Genomic DNA, 16,694 nt, shown 5'->3' on the forward strand with positions numbered 1-16,694 from the left:
TTTTAACACATACACTAAGTATAAGCCGCACAACACTACAAAAATTCAAATGTTAATTAAAATTTGTTTTTAACGAATATTCAAAAAAAAATCCAAAATCAAACGACATGACATTTAAAGCGTAACGAAATATAGGAAATAAAAGAAAACCAAGTTGAAGTTTAAAGGTTTGGTTCCCATGAGAGCAATGTCATTTTGGCTTCTACCTGTATGTATGTGCCTTGATTTGAAAATATTTTTTTTTTGTGGCTGGTAGCTTGATTTTGATAGAGATGTCATAATGCCAGCAAAAGTCAAATGGCTAACATGGCGGCAAAAATCATTGAGTGAAACTACCTTCTACTACAGAGTAGTAGAAATATAATGTCATCGTCACATAGTGACCTCAAATGACAGTAAAAACTTAGCTATAAAATTTAAACGCAGATCAAATATGTAGCCCATGACCCAATAGTGTGTATAGACCACATTATCGCTTTTAGGAACACCATAAGAATTTGAAAGAAGTTTTCCAGAGGTAGCTGGTGCTGGTGTGAAGCTAAGTCCTATAGAAAATAATACAAACGGCAATGACGCAAAATTTGCTTTATTTCACTTTTAAAAGGGAAATAATACCAAAATCTGAGTTTTGCTTTGTTTCCAACAAAGGTTGGAAATTAAACAAATTTTGCCTTATTCCCCATTAGGCTGGGCCGATTTTATATGGGGGAAAATAAAAGTCATTTGACGGTATTGTAATAGTAATATTATGTTTTCTTAGGTCTAAGCCAATTGTTATTGGCCACGAAAGATTAATTTAAAACTTATCTTTAGCCCGCGCAGTTGATTCAAAATGTAAGAATTTCGAAAAAAAAACTTTGGCTCGTAATATCTACGGAATGCGTTAACTGTTATAAACAAGGCGATATATCAAATTAAAGGTTATTAAATTTAACACCTCACGTTCATATATCATTTTTTAGTAAGACTACAAGGTTTTAAGTTATTAAAATAAAACTTACAAAAACGATAATTGTCCCTTATGAATTTTCAATTCATATAAAAAAGTGAGACGAGATTTATTTCAAATGTTTTTATGCTTTCGGATGTTTATATAAAATTGAAAAGACCATGGATTTGGTCACCCCGATTTGGTCAGTTTTGAAAATCGTGGTGAATGAAGTCAAACATGCATAGTCCAAGATTAGGAATCGTTTTATAAGTTAATAATAATTTCTACCACATTAGTATTTACATACATTAACAAAATACAATTGGTCCATTTATGCAGTTTTGAAAATTGGAGGGGAATGGTTTCATTAGTGACAGAGAGTAAATTTATCGCGTTTTCTAAATTTTCCGTTATATTAAAGTAGAGGACGTGGAAAAAGTGTTTAAATGTAAATATTTTAGTTAATTTCATTATGTGAAAAAGTGACTGTAGGTTAATGCAATAGTCTTTAACATACCCTGGGAAATCCTTTTGAGGACTCTCCAATTGGACGATATTGCTTTGCATTCAGCTTGAACAAAAAAGGCACTCCCTGGCACACTTTTTATAACACACTTTTGAATAGAAATGTTTGCAGAAAACAACTGGAGATTCACCTAAGTTTTTCGGTATAACTTTAGTAAATATTAAATTGAAGGCGGGACTTACTGTTACTGATTTGTGGTAATATTGTTTGAAAATCGTTCACATTATAAAAAAAAAATATTTAAAAATATAAAAAATGTTGAACCAAACTTCCTATATTTGCAATTCTTATATTGTATGCATAAACATATTGTTACGGTCATGCAAGTTCTTAAAGTTATTGTTGAGTGACTGCAACTCTGTGCCTCCCTTTCGGACGCTTCCCATTTGATTGACGGAGCTTTCTTTTCTTTGACGACAACGGAGCCATCGAGAGGTCAGGAATTTTATCTCTCTGCATCCACTTCAGGAATCGACATTTTTATTGGGAAAAACGGTTGTAGAGCAGCTAGAGCATTCAGAAAACATTTCAGTCTGTTTATTATAAGTGTATCTCGTGGGAAAGGTTTAAACGCAGACAGTTTCGGCAAGTGATAGGTAAGTGAAACTATGAGCGTGAATATGACCAGAAGGGGGATTTAACATGTGACAAATTTATCTAGGATAGGCGTCCACTTCTTCTACGGAGGCAGGGAAACGTGCGCGATAGGCACAAAGCTACTATTCGATTTACTGGCGGGTTCCCCGTCCATCATTTGTGGGAGGCCAGCATCGGCGCCCAAGTTCTATATAGTCAGCGGGTCAAAAGGCGAACACGATCGCTCCACGGGAACGCGAAAGAATCGGCAGCATCGTTGAAGCCACTTTCAGAACCAATTCCTTTGGCAGCTCTACGTGAAAGATTCTTGGTTATACAAAAATTTTCGACATAACCGCAAGCGAAAGGGACATAAAGAAATTGAACGAGAATAAGCGTGGTGTGTTGCCAGAGATACGGCTATCGCCCTGCCAGCCGTCCCAGGTTTTTTAGTTTTAAGACACATTTATTTGCGTTGGTTACAAGTAAGCATATGAGCAGGCCTAAGTAGCGAGTTTTACCTGGTGTTAATCGCTAGAGGCCGGGTAATCGCTAGTAGTAAGCAGTTAGGTATACACATTTTCTTTTGACTTAAAGCCCATCCATAAGGGTGGAGTGGTTAAAGCCCCTTCAAGCTTGGCCAGATAAATTAATGTTAATTGGCACCTGTAATCGCGGGATCTCATATGTATTGATTTAGATTTATTTTTGTAATCTGCAACTTATGGTGAAAGGAAAAACAGGGGTGAGCGATGGCATATTCCAAGCGTAATTTAGTTCTCTTGTGCAAGACGTCTCGCTAGGGTGATAGGTGCGCGTGTTGGTGGGTCGATTTGACCGAAATCGCAACGCTTTACCTATCTTTCCACGCTCTATTTAGTTAGCCCTATGTTTCTTAAAGTTTTAATTCTATTGGTTGGTCTTCAACAAAAGTGACGTGAGATCTTGTGAATTGGCCATACTAGCGTTAATTCTTTGATCTTCGTATTATTTTTTTTGTTGTTACGTTAAAGTAGAAAGATCATGACTTTAAATCACTGTACATGATTATGCATATCGGAGGGTGGTGAGGCCGCTTGAACAGGCCCGGGTAGTTTTAAGTAGCTCGTAAGTTCTTAGTTTGTAAGAGACACCAGAGATATGGATAGACCAACGTGAATTATTAGCTCTGAAAGGTGTGAATAAATCATCATGAATTGTTAAAGGTGAACATAATGTGCCATTGATTTTTCCAGATGCGAGAGGGACGGACGATACACGGGAGGGTGAAATGGGGTAGGGGTTGTGAAGAGGACTCATTGAGGGTTGGGGTCGACGATAATTGGCCGTAGTCGGCCATGGCAGGGTGGGTTTAGGAAGGTCAGCCAGATAACACCACTGGCATACCGGCAGCACTTTGGAGGTGCAGAAACGGACAGACTGCGGAGGGAGGGGTAAGGACGGGGCGGGAGCGTGACATCTGGTGCGGACGGCATGCGTAACGGATCACAAGAACCACCCCATAGTCCGGCGAGCTAGCTCGTGCTTAAATGCAAGAATACCCGTGTGATTCTGGGCATGCATGATGAGGATGCGATGGCAGTCAACAGAGGCATTCGTTCGCGAAGACACATCATCCGACGACCCGTACGTAACAATATGTAAACTAATTAGTGTTTTTAGAAGTTGCGCCAGCTCAGTGTTTCCATACTCATTTTCATAAACAAAATTTTTCCACGGTGATGGAAAATAATGGCTTTTCTATTGAAATTGTTCCTAAATTTGCAAAAATTGGCAACCTATAGCTAATATTAAAAACAGATGAGAATATTTGGAACCAGCGACCTAAATACAACCCAGAAATATGAATGCTGTTCATTACGTCTTTTGACTAAAGACCAGTGCAATTATCAACAAAACAATTACAATTTGGTTGAAAAACAGATAAGTTTGAGATCAACGATAAGCTCAAGGGCTGCGAGAAATGATATTTGACTTTATCTTTTGAGTTGACGGATTCATTATCTAATAATATGCACCAAATCTTTTTGCTGAGCCCAGAATTTTTAACAAGAATTGGTCTTATTCGACTAGTATGCTGTGTGTCACTTGGCGGCTCTTACAATTAAAATAAAAAACTAACATTTTGCTGGCTTGTTGTTGACTTCATGATACAATATAATTTCCTTATTACCAAGGGATTTGATAAATTTATACTATTAGTAACAAAAATAGTTTACTGACAGAAGGAAAAAGAACTTTGTGTATTCCAAAAATACAATTAAACAAAAAATTTTACATAATTCATATGAAGAAAGTAATATTCACAAAATATTTCTACTTATGAAACGCTTAACAAAATATAGGGCAAGCGTCTTTAATAACTGCTCGGAAATTTCGACATAGCGCCTTTGTACGAATTTTATCTGCATGCTCTTTAATATATTTAAAATATTGCTGGCAAACCTTAAAATGTTTGCATGGATCAAAGTTGCCGTTCCTGTTCGCAGCATATATGTATCTAGCACAGAGAATATTGTTTTGAGTTTTATCTCAAGTTGAAACTTCTGTATTATCATTACTTGGTTCACTAATATTTCCAGTTAGTAATAATAGATTGGCGCTTACACATATGGGTGTTTCCACCGGAAGGTCCACCACGACAAAAAAAGAAATAAACGTCTTATATCTAACGTATTTACGGGCCGATTTGTCTGCTTTTTAAAATATATACTGATATTTCGAAAAACCGTATTTATGGTCCGATTTGGTTCGAATTCGGCGTATGTAGTTGAAACATAATAAGTCATATATTTCCAACAAATTCACCCTGAATTGGCGCTGGAGTCAAAATATAAAGTATATTATACATAAAATACATGTTTCATTTGCGTTAAAACTTCATTTAAAAGCAATATTAACAAAAATATAATGATGGAAATTTAATGACGTTTCACACTTGGGGTTGTAAAAAAAAATTGAAACAAGTTGCATTAATTCAAAAAACTCTAAAAACAACTAAAATTGCTCCAAATCATATTAAAATAAGTTTCATGAAAATAGCCATCCACAATTCGCAGTGTTTTGCGATTTTGTAAGAAAAGAAAAAATCTACTTCCATTTTTTGTCACGTAACGACACTCCCTTTAAATGCTTATATTTCAGGACCACGTAGTTCGATTGTTTTCATTTTTCGGTTAAATATAGAGCTAATTATGTGCTATACAATGGCCCAAAAAAGTTAAAGAAAACAAATGGTATTCCTTGTTTGTATCACATTGAAACGTACGACTGTCACGTACGCAACGTATGGAAATACCCATATGTTAATGTTTGACCGAGCTTCTCCTCCGATTTGTGGCGTGCGACTTGGTGTTGGAACACAAAGGGGAGCGACCTACAGTTTTACGCCGACTCCGAACGGCGATTGCATTTTTATGAGAAGCTGTTTTTCATGGCAGAAATATACTCGGAGGTTTGCCATTGCCTGCCGAGGTACGACATCGAAGGCGGCGCGTTACATGTAACTGGGTATGTATGTGCACTATTTTGCTTTATTACTCAGTTGTAAAGCTTAAAAGTTGGTCTTATTGCTCAACGAGAATTGAAATAAAGCAAATTTTTTGTTATTTCTCATTCAATTGGGAAATAACACGAATTTGCGTTATTGCCGTTTGTGTTATTTTACCCCCGCTTAAAGTCGATATCAGGCTGTATGCATAGGGTATGGGAAAGTTAAGATGGCCAGTGCTCCCGCAATTTAATAGTAGTTCCGAGGGTAAGAGTTCCGGACGTTCTCTAGGAATTCCACAATGGTCCCAGTGGACGGCACCTGGGAATAACGAAGACCCTGGAGAAGATCAAGCAGAGGATCTATTGGGTTGGTTGTCGGCAATAGGTTGCAGAGTGGATTTCTAACTGTGCGGAGTGTATTGCAGCTAAAGGGCCGAAATCCAGAAGTCATGGCCAGATGAAGCAGTATAACTCAGGTGCACCATTCGGGCGGATTGCCATGGATGTTGCCGGCCATTTCCTATGAGCGCACTGGAAAACAAATATGTCCTTGTAGTTATGGACTACTTTAGCAAATGGCCGGAGGCATACCCGATTCCAAACCAGGAAGCTAAAACAGTAGCGGAGGAATTCACCTAGAATTGGATTGTGAGATACGGCGTACCTATAGAGATGCACACTGACCAGGGAAGAAATTTTGAATCATCGGTGTTCCAGGCCAGGTACTGGGCATGGCATGATGGAATGGTTCAACCGGACGCTGGAAGAGCATTTGAGGAATGTCGTGGATAATTATCAGAAAGATTGGGATGTTCCTGATGGGATACCGGTCAGGAGTGCATGAAACGACGGGTAAAACTCCTGCGAAGATAATCTTGCGCAGTGAACTCCGTTTGCCTAGTGACTTGAAGTTTGGAGTAAGTGGTGATGCGAGAAGGATTGGGAAAGAGACGTCCAACATTCTGGAGGAAGAGCTGAGAGAGATACATGCACTGGTGAGACAGCCTACGCAAATTATGAGTGACAACATGAAAGCCAGGTATGATAAGGCGATGAATTCCGAGGGTTTCCAAGGAGGAGATTTAGTGTTGCTGTACAATCCGCAACTAAAGAAAGTTTGTCTCCAAAACTACAATGCAACTGGGAAGGTCCGTATAAGGTCGTCAAATGGCTGAATGACGTAATGTATCGAATCCAGACCGTTGGGAGACCGCAAACCAAGATGAAGGTGGTGTAATGGCACCACACGCGATGTGGTAACAGCTTATATGGCAACACTTATGTTGCCCAAAATAATAAAATTACATCGCGTGTGTTGTCAACACTGGCGAGCTTACGATCCACATTCGTTTCTAGAAGGTGTATCGTAGGCTGGCTTCAAGAAAGCATGTCATTCCCTACTCGACTTTTAAATTTACCGGTTCGCCAAAAATTATAAACTCAAATTAAATTAAATAAAAAGTAAATCTATATAAAGGTAGTGTACGTGTGTGTTATTAAACTTTGAAATTATTTTATTAGCGCGGCCGTGTAAATAAATTAACAGCATCCAGCAGACGCAGTGTGTGAGTGTGCCCGAAGCCCAGGCACAAGCAGAGTTCCAGTTCTTTTGTGCATCCAGCGGGGCATTGCTGGTACGTGGGTGAGCTAAATCTTTTTAGAACTTTGTGGGTGCTACGCCCCATGTACTGGCGACCGTGCAAGGAGCTGTGGTGACCGGGCAAAGATGAAAACTGCCTAAAACACCAATAATTGTGGTAAGTGGTCGTGGTTTGCACGGGACGCCGTAAAATCTTAGTCCCTCGGTTCGTGGTCGTGGTTCCAGGGGAGCAGCCATAATTTTTGTACAGCCACGCCATCGGCTAGGCGGCAAAACGCGTATATGTATGTAGCGGTATGTATGTACATATAATATGTAGCGATACTTAAGTACATATAAAATCACGCCACCACCACCAACTGTACATATAGATACATACGCATCATTAACGGCAACCAACGCCATCGCATACATAAGTACAACATTACAACGGAAAATTTTACAATAAAAACCACATTTTGTACATCGAGAACCACGCCACAATTTACATATAACGGCAAGCTAGAGTACAGCTACAGCAAACCACGCCACGACTTATATATATATACGTGCCTAACGGACATCAGGTCAACAACGCAACGAACATCGCAAACACCAACTAAATCCACTATAAAGTACAGTGCTATTTAACTGACTTGGCAACAACGGAAGACAGCGGCGTGGGAGAAGAGACTTTAAATGGCATCATGTTACCAGAGGGCAGTACAACAACAACATCAGCGATGCAGTGAAGCCGGTGCGAGTAAGGCACATTAATTTTAAGTTTTTATATTTTTTCTTAGGCCGTTTATTAATTCTCAGGGGACATACCCTGTATGAAATATCCTCATTATTGAGACTTTTGCCGCATTGAATTTTTCATCTTTAATTTTTCAATTTATAAAAATTGTCAAATCGGCCCTGTGGGGAAAAAAGTGAATTTTCAAATAAAAATAAAAAAAAAAGTTAATGAATTTTCAAAAAATTTGAGCTACATATAAGTATGCCTACACATTAGGACCTAAAGCGGGGAAAAAAAATTTGAATTTATGATTGACACATGCATATACATATATATATGTACTCTCATTTGATTAACAAAAAAAAGTGAAATTTTCGAATATACAATTGAAACATGTACATACATATATGTACTTCTATTTCTCAATTTTTCTAACACTAAGTGCTTCCTTTGATTAACAATATAAAATACAAATTTTTCCAAATTGAATTCATATAATTGAAGTGAAATTTCTACAGTTATGTAGGTACATAAGTACATATATACTTCTATTACTCCATTTTTCTAGCATTAAGTGATTTATCTGATTAACAAAAAACAAACTTTTGAAATTGAATTTACAAAAGCAAACTAAAGTTTCGCAGTTATGCACATATGTACGTACATATATATGTATATGTACACCAATTTACCATTAAGGTACGTCATTCGATTACATAGAAATTCAAAGCCTTCGACAAAATTTTAAATCCAAATAGAGCCTATAAAAAAAAACAAAAAAAATTAAATTTAAACGAATATTTCCAAAAAATAAGGGAAAACAACAAGTTTTCAAAGAAATGAATTTTTAAAAAATATATAAAAAACTAAAATTTTCAAGTATCCACCTAGATATAAGTGACGCTTCTCAACAACATTAAACATTACTAGCTTTAAGTGATTCAATACACTTTTAATTTTCAACAATATTAACTATTACTAGATTTACGTGACCCAATACAATTTTTCTGGCATTTTTCGGTTACATTTATTTAATTGATTTACCCTTTTCCATAATACAACTTCCTGGAAGTATGTGTACCAAAATTTAAATATTCGATAATTCTTTTGAAATACATTATAAAAACATTAAAGAAAAAAGCTAACTTAATTTGCATGTGAATTTGCACGATAAAAACCTACTCCTGTTGCATGTGAAATACTCCCTGCTTCTTTGCATGAAAATTTCAGCGGATTGTGGACTATAAGGACATAACTCAATACAGTTTGTAAACTTTACTTTTCATTTTTTTAAACTCGGTGAACAGCAGTTAGCAGAAGTAATTTTTCTTGCATTTTATTAAACTTAACGTGTTATGACCAAATTTGACGAAGAATTTAAAGAAAATTATTCAGAATTTTTAAAAGTTACGAAGCGAATTTTGCAAAATTGTCCTCTTTCGACAAATGCAACCAAACTTAACGAGTATAGAGATTCACTTATAAGTTCGTACAATAAAGTTCTATTATACGTCAAGGGTCATAGCGAATCGTGTGAGTTTGGTGAAGTACAGGTAAAGTTAACACGTTGCAAGGATCTTTTAAGCAAGTGTTTTATAAAATTGAATTCTCAGATTAAAACTCCAATAGAGCCTCTAGCATTAATTTGCAAAACAGATTTAGCTAACTCTGATAGTGAAGAAGAGTACTGCGACGCAAAATCACAAGCTTCAGTGAGTTTTGCTATTAAAAGAAGCGCTTCGCTTCCAAGCATAAAAGATTCGCTAAGTGTGCTAGAGATTTCAGCAAGTGCAACTAGTTCACCTAATTTTTCAATTTATACCAAAGTTTTGACAGAAATGGCCACAGCAGAGCAAAATAAGTCTTTTATAAGCCTTTGTGCTTCGATTATTAGAGAAAATTATGGTGGGGATCCGTTAGCGCTCGAGTCGTTTTTAGATAAGATTAGTTTGATTGAGGACTTAGCTGAAGAAAATTTGCCAGTACATTAATCGCATTCTTGAAATCAAAATTAGAGGGCAAAGCCCGCGAAGCCATACCTACACAAATAAATTTTGTTAGTGACATAAAATCTGCTCTACGCAATAGAATCAAACCTGACAAATCGAAAGTTGTGGCAGGGAAAATAGCGGCGTTACACGTTAACAACAGCAATTATTCAGACTTTGCCAAACGCGTTGAAGAATTATCCGATTCACTTGAGCGGTCGTTAATTATAGAAGGAATGACTCAGGAAAAGGCTCACGAAATGGCGATTGAGCAAACTGTTAACGTGTGTCGTCTAAACGCCAGGTCTGACTTAGTAAAATCAATTTTAGCTTCAACAAAATTTTGTTGTAGTTGCAAAACTAATTGTAGAGCAGAATAATGAGGTGAAGGAGCGTCAGGTTTTAACTTTTCGATCGCGTGGTATCAACACGTCTAGAAATTCACGCGGTGGTTATCGTGGGACTAACCCAACTCGCAACTTTACTGGTTATAGGAATAACAGGTCTTTTTCTTCTAATAATAATAACTTCAACAGTTATAGCAGTCAACGATATCGATCCGCTAACGGAGACCGCTATCATAATAACAACAATGGTTCACGGGTTAATTCCAACAACAACACCAATAGGAACAATAATGCACGAACAGCAAACGGTAGGAGTAGGAATGCAAATGTCCGTGCTTTAAACGCTCATGCCCCTCAGGAGCGAACACTGGGGGAACAGGATTTAAACAACTAAAAGATTTTTCTATAGCAAGCATTTACTGCTTTAACCTAAACTATTCAGATTTTATCCAATTACAAGTTTCGGGGTCTAATAAGTTATGTACATTTTTGGTCGACACACAAGCTGACATTTCTTTAATAAAAATTTCAAGTTTTTGCAAAAATTTTCCAATCGATACGAATGAGATTATACGCATAACGGGCGTTACTTCTAATACTGTTGCTACTCTGGGTAAAATAACAACAAATTTGACTTTTTCGGACTTTTTTATAAAACATATGCTACATATGGTTAACGACGACTTTAATATTCCAGCAGACGGCATATTGGGTAAAGACTTTTTAAAATTCAATAAAAGCGTTATCAGCTACGCAAGCAATTGCATTTCCTTCTGGGTAGGTAAACAAAAAGGCGCGATTCCGATTCTTCACGGAACTGAAAGCGACAAATGCATAATTCCACCCAGATGCGAAGTTTTCAGACTTTTCAATTTAGGAAGCTCACCAGAACCACTTTTTGTGCAAACACAAGAAATCGATAGCGGTGTATTCACAGCACGATGCATAATTAGTACAAGCAACCCAATCGTCAAAATCATAAATACCACAAACGAAATAAAATACGTAAAGAACTGTAACATTCGGACTGAAAAACTCTCTAATTTTAACGTTTACTCCATTAATAAGACAAGAAACGATGACAACCGGACAAAAGAACTGATTAACGGTTTGAAAAAACAAATTCCTAGTTACGCTGAAAGCAAACTACTTAACTTGTGCGTAGATTACGCAGACATATTTGCACTTCCCGATGACAAAATGACGTTAAATAACTTTTACGAACAAAAACTACGTTTGACAGACAATAACCCAGTTTACGTTAAAAATTACCGATTACCATATTCCCAGCGTGAAGAAATAAATCGCCAAGTTAATAAGTTATTAGAAAATGAATTAACTGAAGAAAGTTATTCGAATTATAATAGTCATTTAATTGTCGTTCCAAAAAAAGATACTAATGGCAAAAAAAGCATACCGTATGTGCGTAGACTTCCGTGCTGTTAACAAAAAATTGATTGCCGATAAGTTCCCTCTTGCGCGAGTAGACGACATTCTAGATAACCTTGGACGGGCGAAATATTTCTCAACCTTAGACCCTTTTTCAGGGTTTCATCAAAACCCTTTACATACTGATTCACGTGACGTTACCTCCTTCAGTGCGGACCGAGGAGCTTTTAGATGGAAAGTATTACCATTTGGGTTAAATGTAGCACCAAATTCATTTTCGCGTATGATGACAATTGCTTTTTCCGGTATTCCGCCTAATGTGGCATTCCTTTACGTTGGCGATATAATCGTTATTGGGTGTAGTGAAGCCCATCACATTAAAAATTTAGCGAAAGTTTTTGACACTTGTCGAAACTTCAACGTAAAATTCAACCCTAATAAATGCAATTTTCTTCGGCCGGAAGTTACATTCCTAGGCCATAAATGTTCAGCCAAAGGTCTGTTGCCAGACGACACCAAAATAAACGCTGTTAAAAAATATACAAAGCCGACTGATAAAGATGCGGTTCGACGTTTCGTCGCGTTAGCTAATTATTACAGGCGGTTTATACCAAATTTTGCATCTCTGGCAGCGCCTTTAAATAAATTAGGCAGGAAAAAAGTTGAGTTTACTTGGGACAGCGCATGCGATAAAGCTTTTGAATCGTTAAAATCAGCGTTAATTTCCCCAAAATTGCTACAATACCCAGACTTCACAAAACAAATTATTATTACTGTCGATGCCTCGAAAGTTGGGTGCGGTGCTATATTAAGCCAAAACAATGGCGGAAATGATTTGCCGATATGTTTCGCGTCAAAATCTTTCAATAAAGCAGAACAGAATAAACCGATAATCGAACTTGAACTTTTAGCTTTATATTTTGCGATCAAGCAGTTTCGACCGTATGTTTACGGCACTCACTTTACGGTGAAATCTGACCATCGGCCCTTAGTTTATCTCTTTAACATGAAGGACCCATCGTCAAAGCTTGCTAGAATACGCTTAGAACTGTCAGAATACGACTTTACAATTGAATATATAAAAGGAAAATCGAATGTAGGAGCGGACGCATTGTCACGGATTACAATGGACGAAATAAAAGACTCAACTAAACAAGTACTAGCGGTAAAAACAAGATCAATGACGAATAAAACACAATTAAAGTACGATAGTGAATGCAATGACAAAATTAAATTACAGGTTTAGGACAAATTTTCATATGATTTCTCAAATAAAATACCCCGGGTGAAAACAAATATAATATATGATAAAAATAATGAAATTTCAAATTTTCAAGTTTGTGCACATTTAAAAAACAAAAAACACGAGTTACCTAATTTTACGATTGTTAACGAAAAAACGAATTTCGACGAGTTACTTTCGCGACTTGAAGTCGAAGCCAACATTCGTAATATTAATATTAGAATGGCCTAATTTATGATTTAGTTTTATTTATTTTTCAAATATTTTACAACTACAAACTTAAAAGACCGCGCAAATAAAATTTTAAAGAATTTACAAATTATATTGACAGATTCAGTCGAAACTGTGACCGACGACGAAACGAGACACCAACTTATGACAATATACCATAACGGTCCAATAAGTGGAGGACATTGTGGACTCAAAAGATTTTATATGCAAAAATCCGTACAAAATATTTTTGGAAAAACATGATCCGCGATATATCAAAATTTGTCAAGAATTGCGAGAAATGCTTACTAAACGAGCCAAAACCAAAGACAAAAGAAAACCTTGTTTTAACGCCAACACCTAACAAACCTTTTGAAATAGTGATAATTGATACAATAGGGCCTTTGCCTGAATCAACAAGCGGTAACAAGTTCGCTGTTACTATGATTTGTGATCTGACAAAGTATCTGGTAACCGTTGCTGTTCCAGATAAAAGCGCCGAAATGATCGCCTCTGCTATTTTTGAAAGTCACATACTAGTATACGGCATAATGAATTCAATCAGATCAGATTTAGGAACTGAATATAAAAATGAAATATTTTCAGAACTAACAAAACTCTTAAAGATTGATCATAACTTTTCGACAGCACACCATCACAAAACAGTAGGCACAATTGAGGGAAATCATCGCGTTTGCAATGAATACTTACGTGCATAGCTAAATGAGACTATTTCAGACTGGGACACTTATCTTAAGTATTTCACCTTTTTGCATAACACTACTCCAAATTCACCGACTTTACCGCAAGAATTGAAAAAGGAAAAAATGTATCCCATTTATAATGTTGAGAATTATGCAAAAGAGGTTAAGTACCGGATGCAAAAATCACATGCAATAGCCAAAGAATTAATTAACAAACATAAAATCCGCAACAAGGATTTATATGATAGACACTCTCGTCCAGTACATATTAAAGAAAACGATCTCGTTCTAGTACAAAAAGAACCCAGAATTAAACATGAAAATATATATCAGGATCCTCTCGTTGTAACTAAAGTAGATGGTATAAATATTACTATTTTCGATAAAGAAAAAGATAAAGTAAAAACAATCCACAAAAATAGAGTTCAAAAAGTTATTTGAAACTTTCATCTCAACCAACTATTATTTCAACATATAACAAAAACATGTATATGAATTTTTCAAGTCAAGCAAACAAACAAAAAAAATGTGTAAAATGAAATATTCACTAAATAGAAATTGTTCGCCAGATGCACACAATTCTTTAATTTATTTAAACGCAATATTATAAATATTAGAGAAAAATGCTTTAAATGTACTTACGTTTATTTATAAGAAACAAAATTGTAATAACTAAATTACAATACTTTAAACTACAAAAGAAAATGTTACTTAAGACTACAAAATTTTTTATGAACAAATATTGTACTATAAAATACTTTCAAATCAAGCATTAAAATGTATAGTTAAATATTTCTGAAAACAAAAAAAAAATTTATTCAATATAAGACTAATTTAATTTTTTTTTTTTCAACTTCAAATTAGTTTGGCCTAATACTAATTACGATTAAGTAATTTTATATAATGTATATTTAGTTAGTATGTCATGGAGTATGCATTTCCAAATTGCTATGGACGAACGAATAAAAGGGGGGAAAGAAAATTAATATAACATTTTCGTTCCTCCAAAGCAATTTGACATACTATTTGGAAAGACGATTTTACAAGTCTGATCACCTTGTGAAGCTTCTTTTCCCATAGGCGGTTGGTGTAATGGCACCACACGCGATGTGGTAACATCTTATATGGCAACACTTATGTTGCCCAAAATAATAAAATTACATCGCGTGTGTTGTCAACACTGGCGAGCTTACGATCCACATTCGTTTCTAGAAGGTGTATCGTAGGCTGGCTTCAAGAAAGCATGTCATTCGCTACTCGAATTTTAAATTTACCGGTTCGCCGAAAAATTATAAACTCAAATTAAATTAAATAAAAAGTAAATCTATTTAAAGGTAGTGTACGTGTGTGTTATTAAACTTTGCAATTATTTTATTAGCGCGGCCGTGTAAATAAATTAACAGCATCCAGCAGACGCAGTGTGTGAGTGTGCCCGAAGCCCAGGCGCAAGCAGAGTTCCAGTTCTTTTGTTCATCCAGCGGGGCATTGCTGGTACGTGGGTGAGCTAAATCTTTTTAGAACTTTGTGGGTGCTACGCCCCACGTACTAGCGACATTAGAGTGGTAAACTTGGAAAGGTTTGCGGCGTTTGGAACAGCTAGTGTGTCTGATAGGGACGATCAGACTTAGATGGAGGGCAGTGTGGCGAATACTGCGGCAACGCGAAGCGAACAAGAAAATGGTAGAATATCTGAGAGCAAGAAACGGCAAGTGGGAGAATAGTGCGAACAGCGAGCCATGAATGCGAAGCAGTGCGAGTATATAAATGTGTGGCTACAGCGCACAATAAGTTTAGTTGCAAATCGGCAAGCTACAAGTTCAGTGTGAAACAGAGATCAATTGTGTTAGCAAGTTTTTGTAAAGCGTTGTAATTTCTTTAACGAGTATTGTAAAATGTTGTTATTGCATTAGCGAGTATTGCGAAGTGTTTGTTGTACAACAATGTTAATTGTACTGCAATTTGGAAATCTTGAGCGTTCATTTAAGAATGCAGCGATAAGAACCGAAGGGAAATCCCTCAAGTATTCAAGGATTATCGTAGCAAGACGTTAATTAAAGGCTTTTTTTGATTATCCTTAAAGGTTTATATGAATGGCTAGCAAACCGCAGAAGTGTAAATAATATTTCGGTATTTTTAGTAAACTGTTAGTTGGTACTCGTTACTTTTATCAACTGTGAAAGTCCTTTAAGCTTACTTTTGTTAGTCTGGTAAACTATGTCTATCAGCAGTTGGTTCGTAGCTTATTTCCTATAAAAAAAAAATTATTGTAACAGAAAATTAAATTAATTTTGTGTTATGCCTTTCGGCAGCGATGGATTATAAATTTAATAAACATCGAACAGCTGATCAGTTTACCGACTATCATACAAATTATCAAGCTCGGTATGAAGACCCCTAATATTATTTGGTATTTTAATTTGTGCAGCTTAAAAACTCATAAATTTAATAAAATCTCGTCTTAATGATGAAAAAAAAATGGTAGTTTGGAAACTGATTTGGTAGGATACCTAATTTGGTAACTAAATATAGCTCAAGTGGCAACACTGGTCGTGAGCTGGGTATCAAATTGTATTTTGTCTAATTCTTAGCTTATAGTCAAACCTTAATAGAATATTGTTGTTTATATGAAAAGTAGCTTTCATGTTGATTAACAGGTGATAGCCGAGGATTTTCATGGGTGTGTTCATAAATGCATCAAGCCAAAGCATCAGTATATTTAATTTCTCAACTATAAGTCATTCAAAAATAACAGCTCATATGAAAGCGATATTTTGCACATACGTATGTATGTAGGTTATGAATACATAGTACAAAATGGGTATAGTAATAATTTTTTCCCGTTTCCCAAATTTCCTAACATTATAAAAATCTTCAATACATTCTGTACAAAAAGGAATAAAAGGACGAATTTTACCACAACAGGCGTCCGAAATAGCATAAGACTATATCATTCACGCTCTTCAAAAG

The 16,694-nt window shown here is 36.0% G+C and overlaps 1 protein-coding gene across 1 annotated transcript in view; it reads right to left on the reverse strand.

Moving 5' to 3' along the window:
• LOC118734191 (dmX-like protein 2) overlaps nt 1-16,694 on the reverse strand; it is a 311,485-nt gene that overhangs the window by 35,040 nt on the left and 259,751 nt on the right. The window lies entirely within an intron of this gene.

The sequence above is a fragment of the Rhagoletis pomonella genome, unplaced genomic scaffold, assembly GCF_013731165.1.
Source record: "Rhagoletis pomonella isolate Grant_MI unplaced genomic scaffold, Rhpom_1.0 Rhpom_scaffold_00002, whole genome shotgun sequence".
NCBI lineage: Eukaryota > Metazoa > Arthropoda > Insecta > Diptera > Tephritidae > Rhagoletis > Rhagoletis pomonella.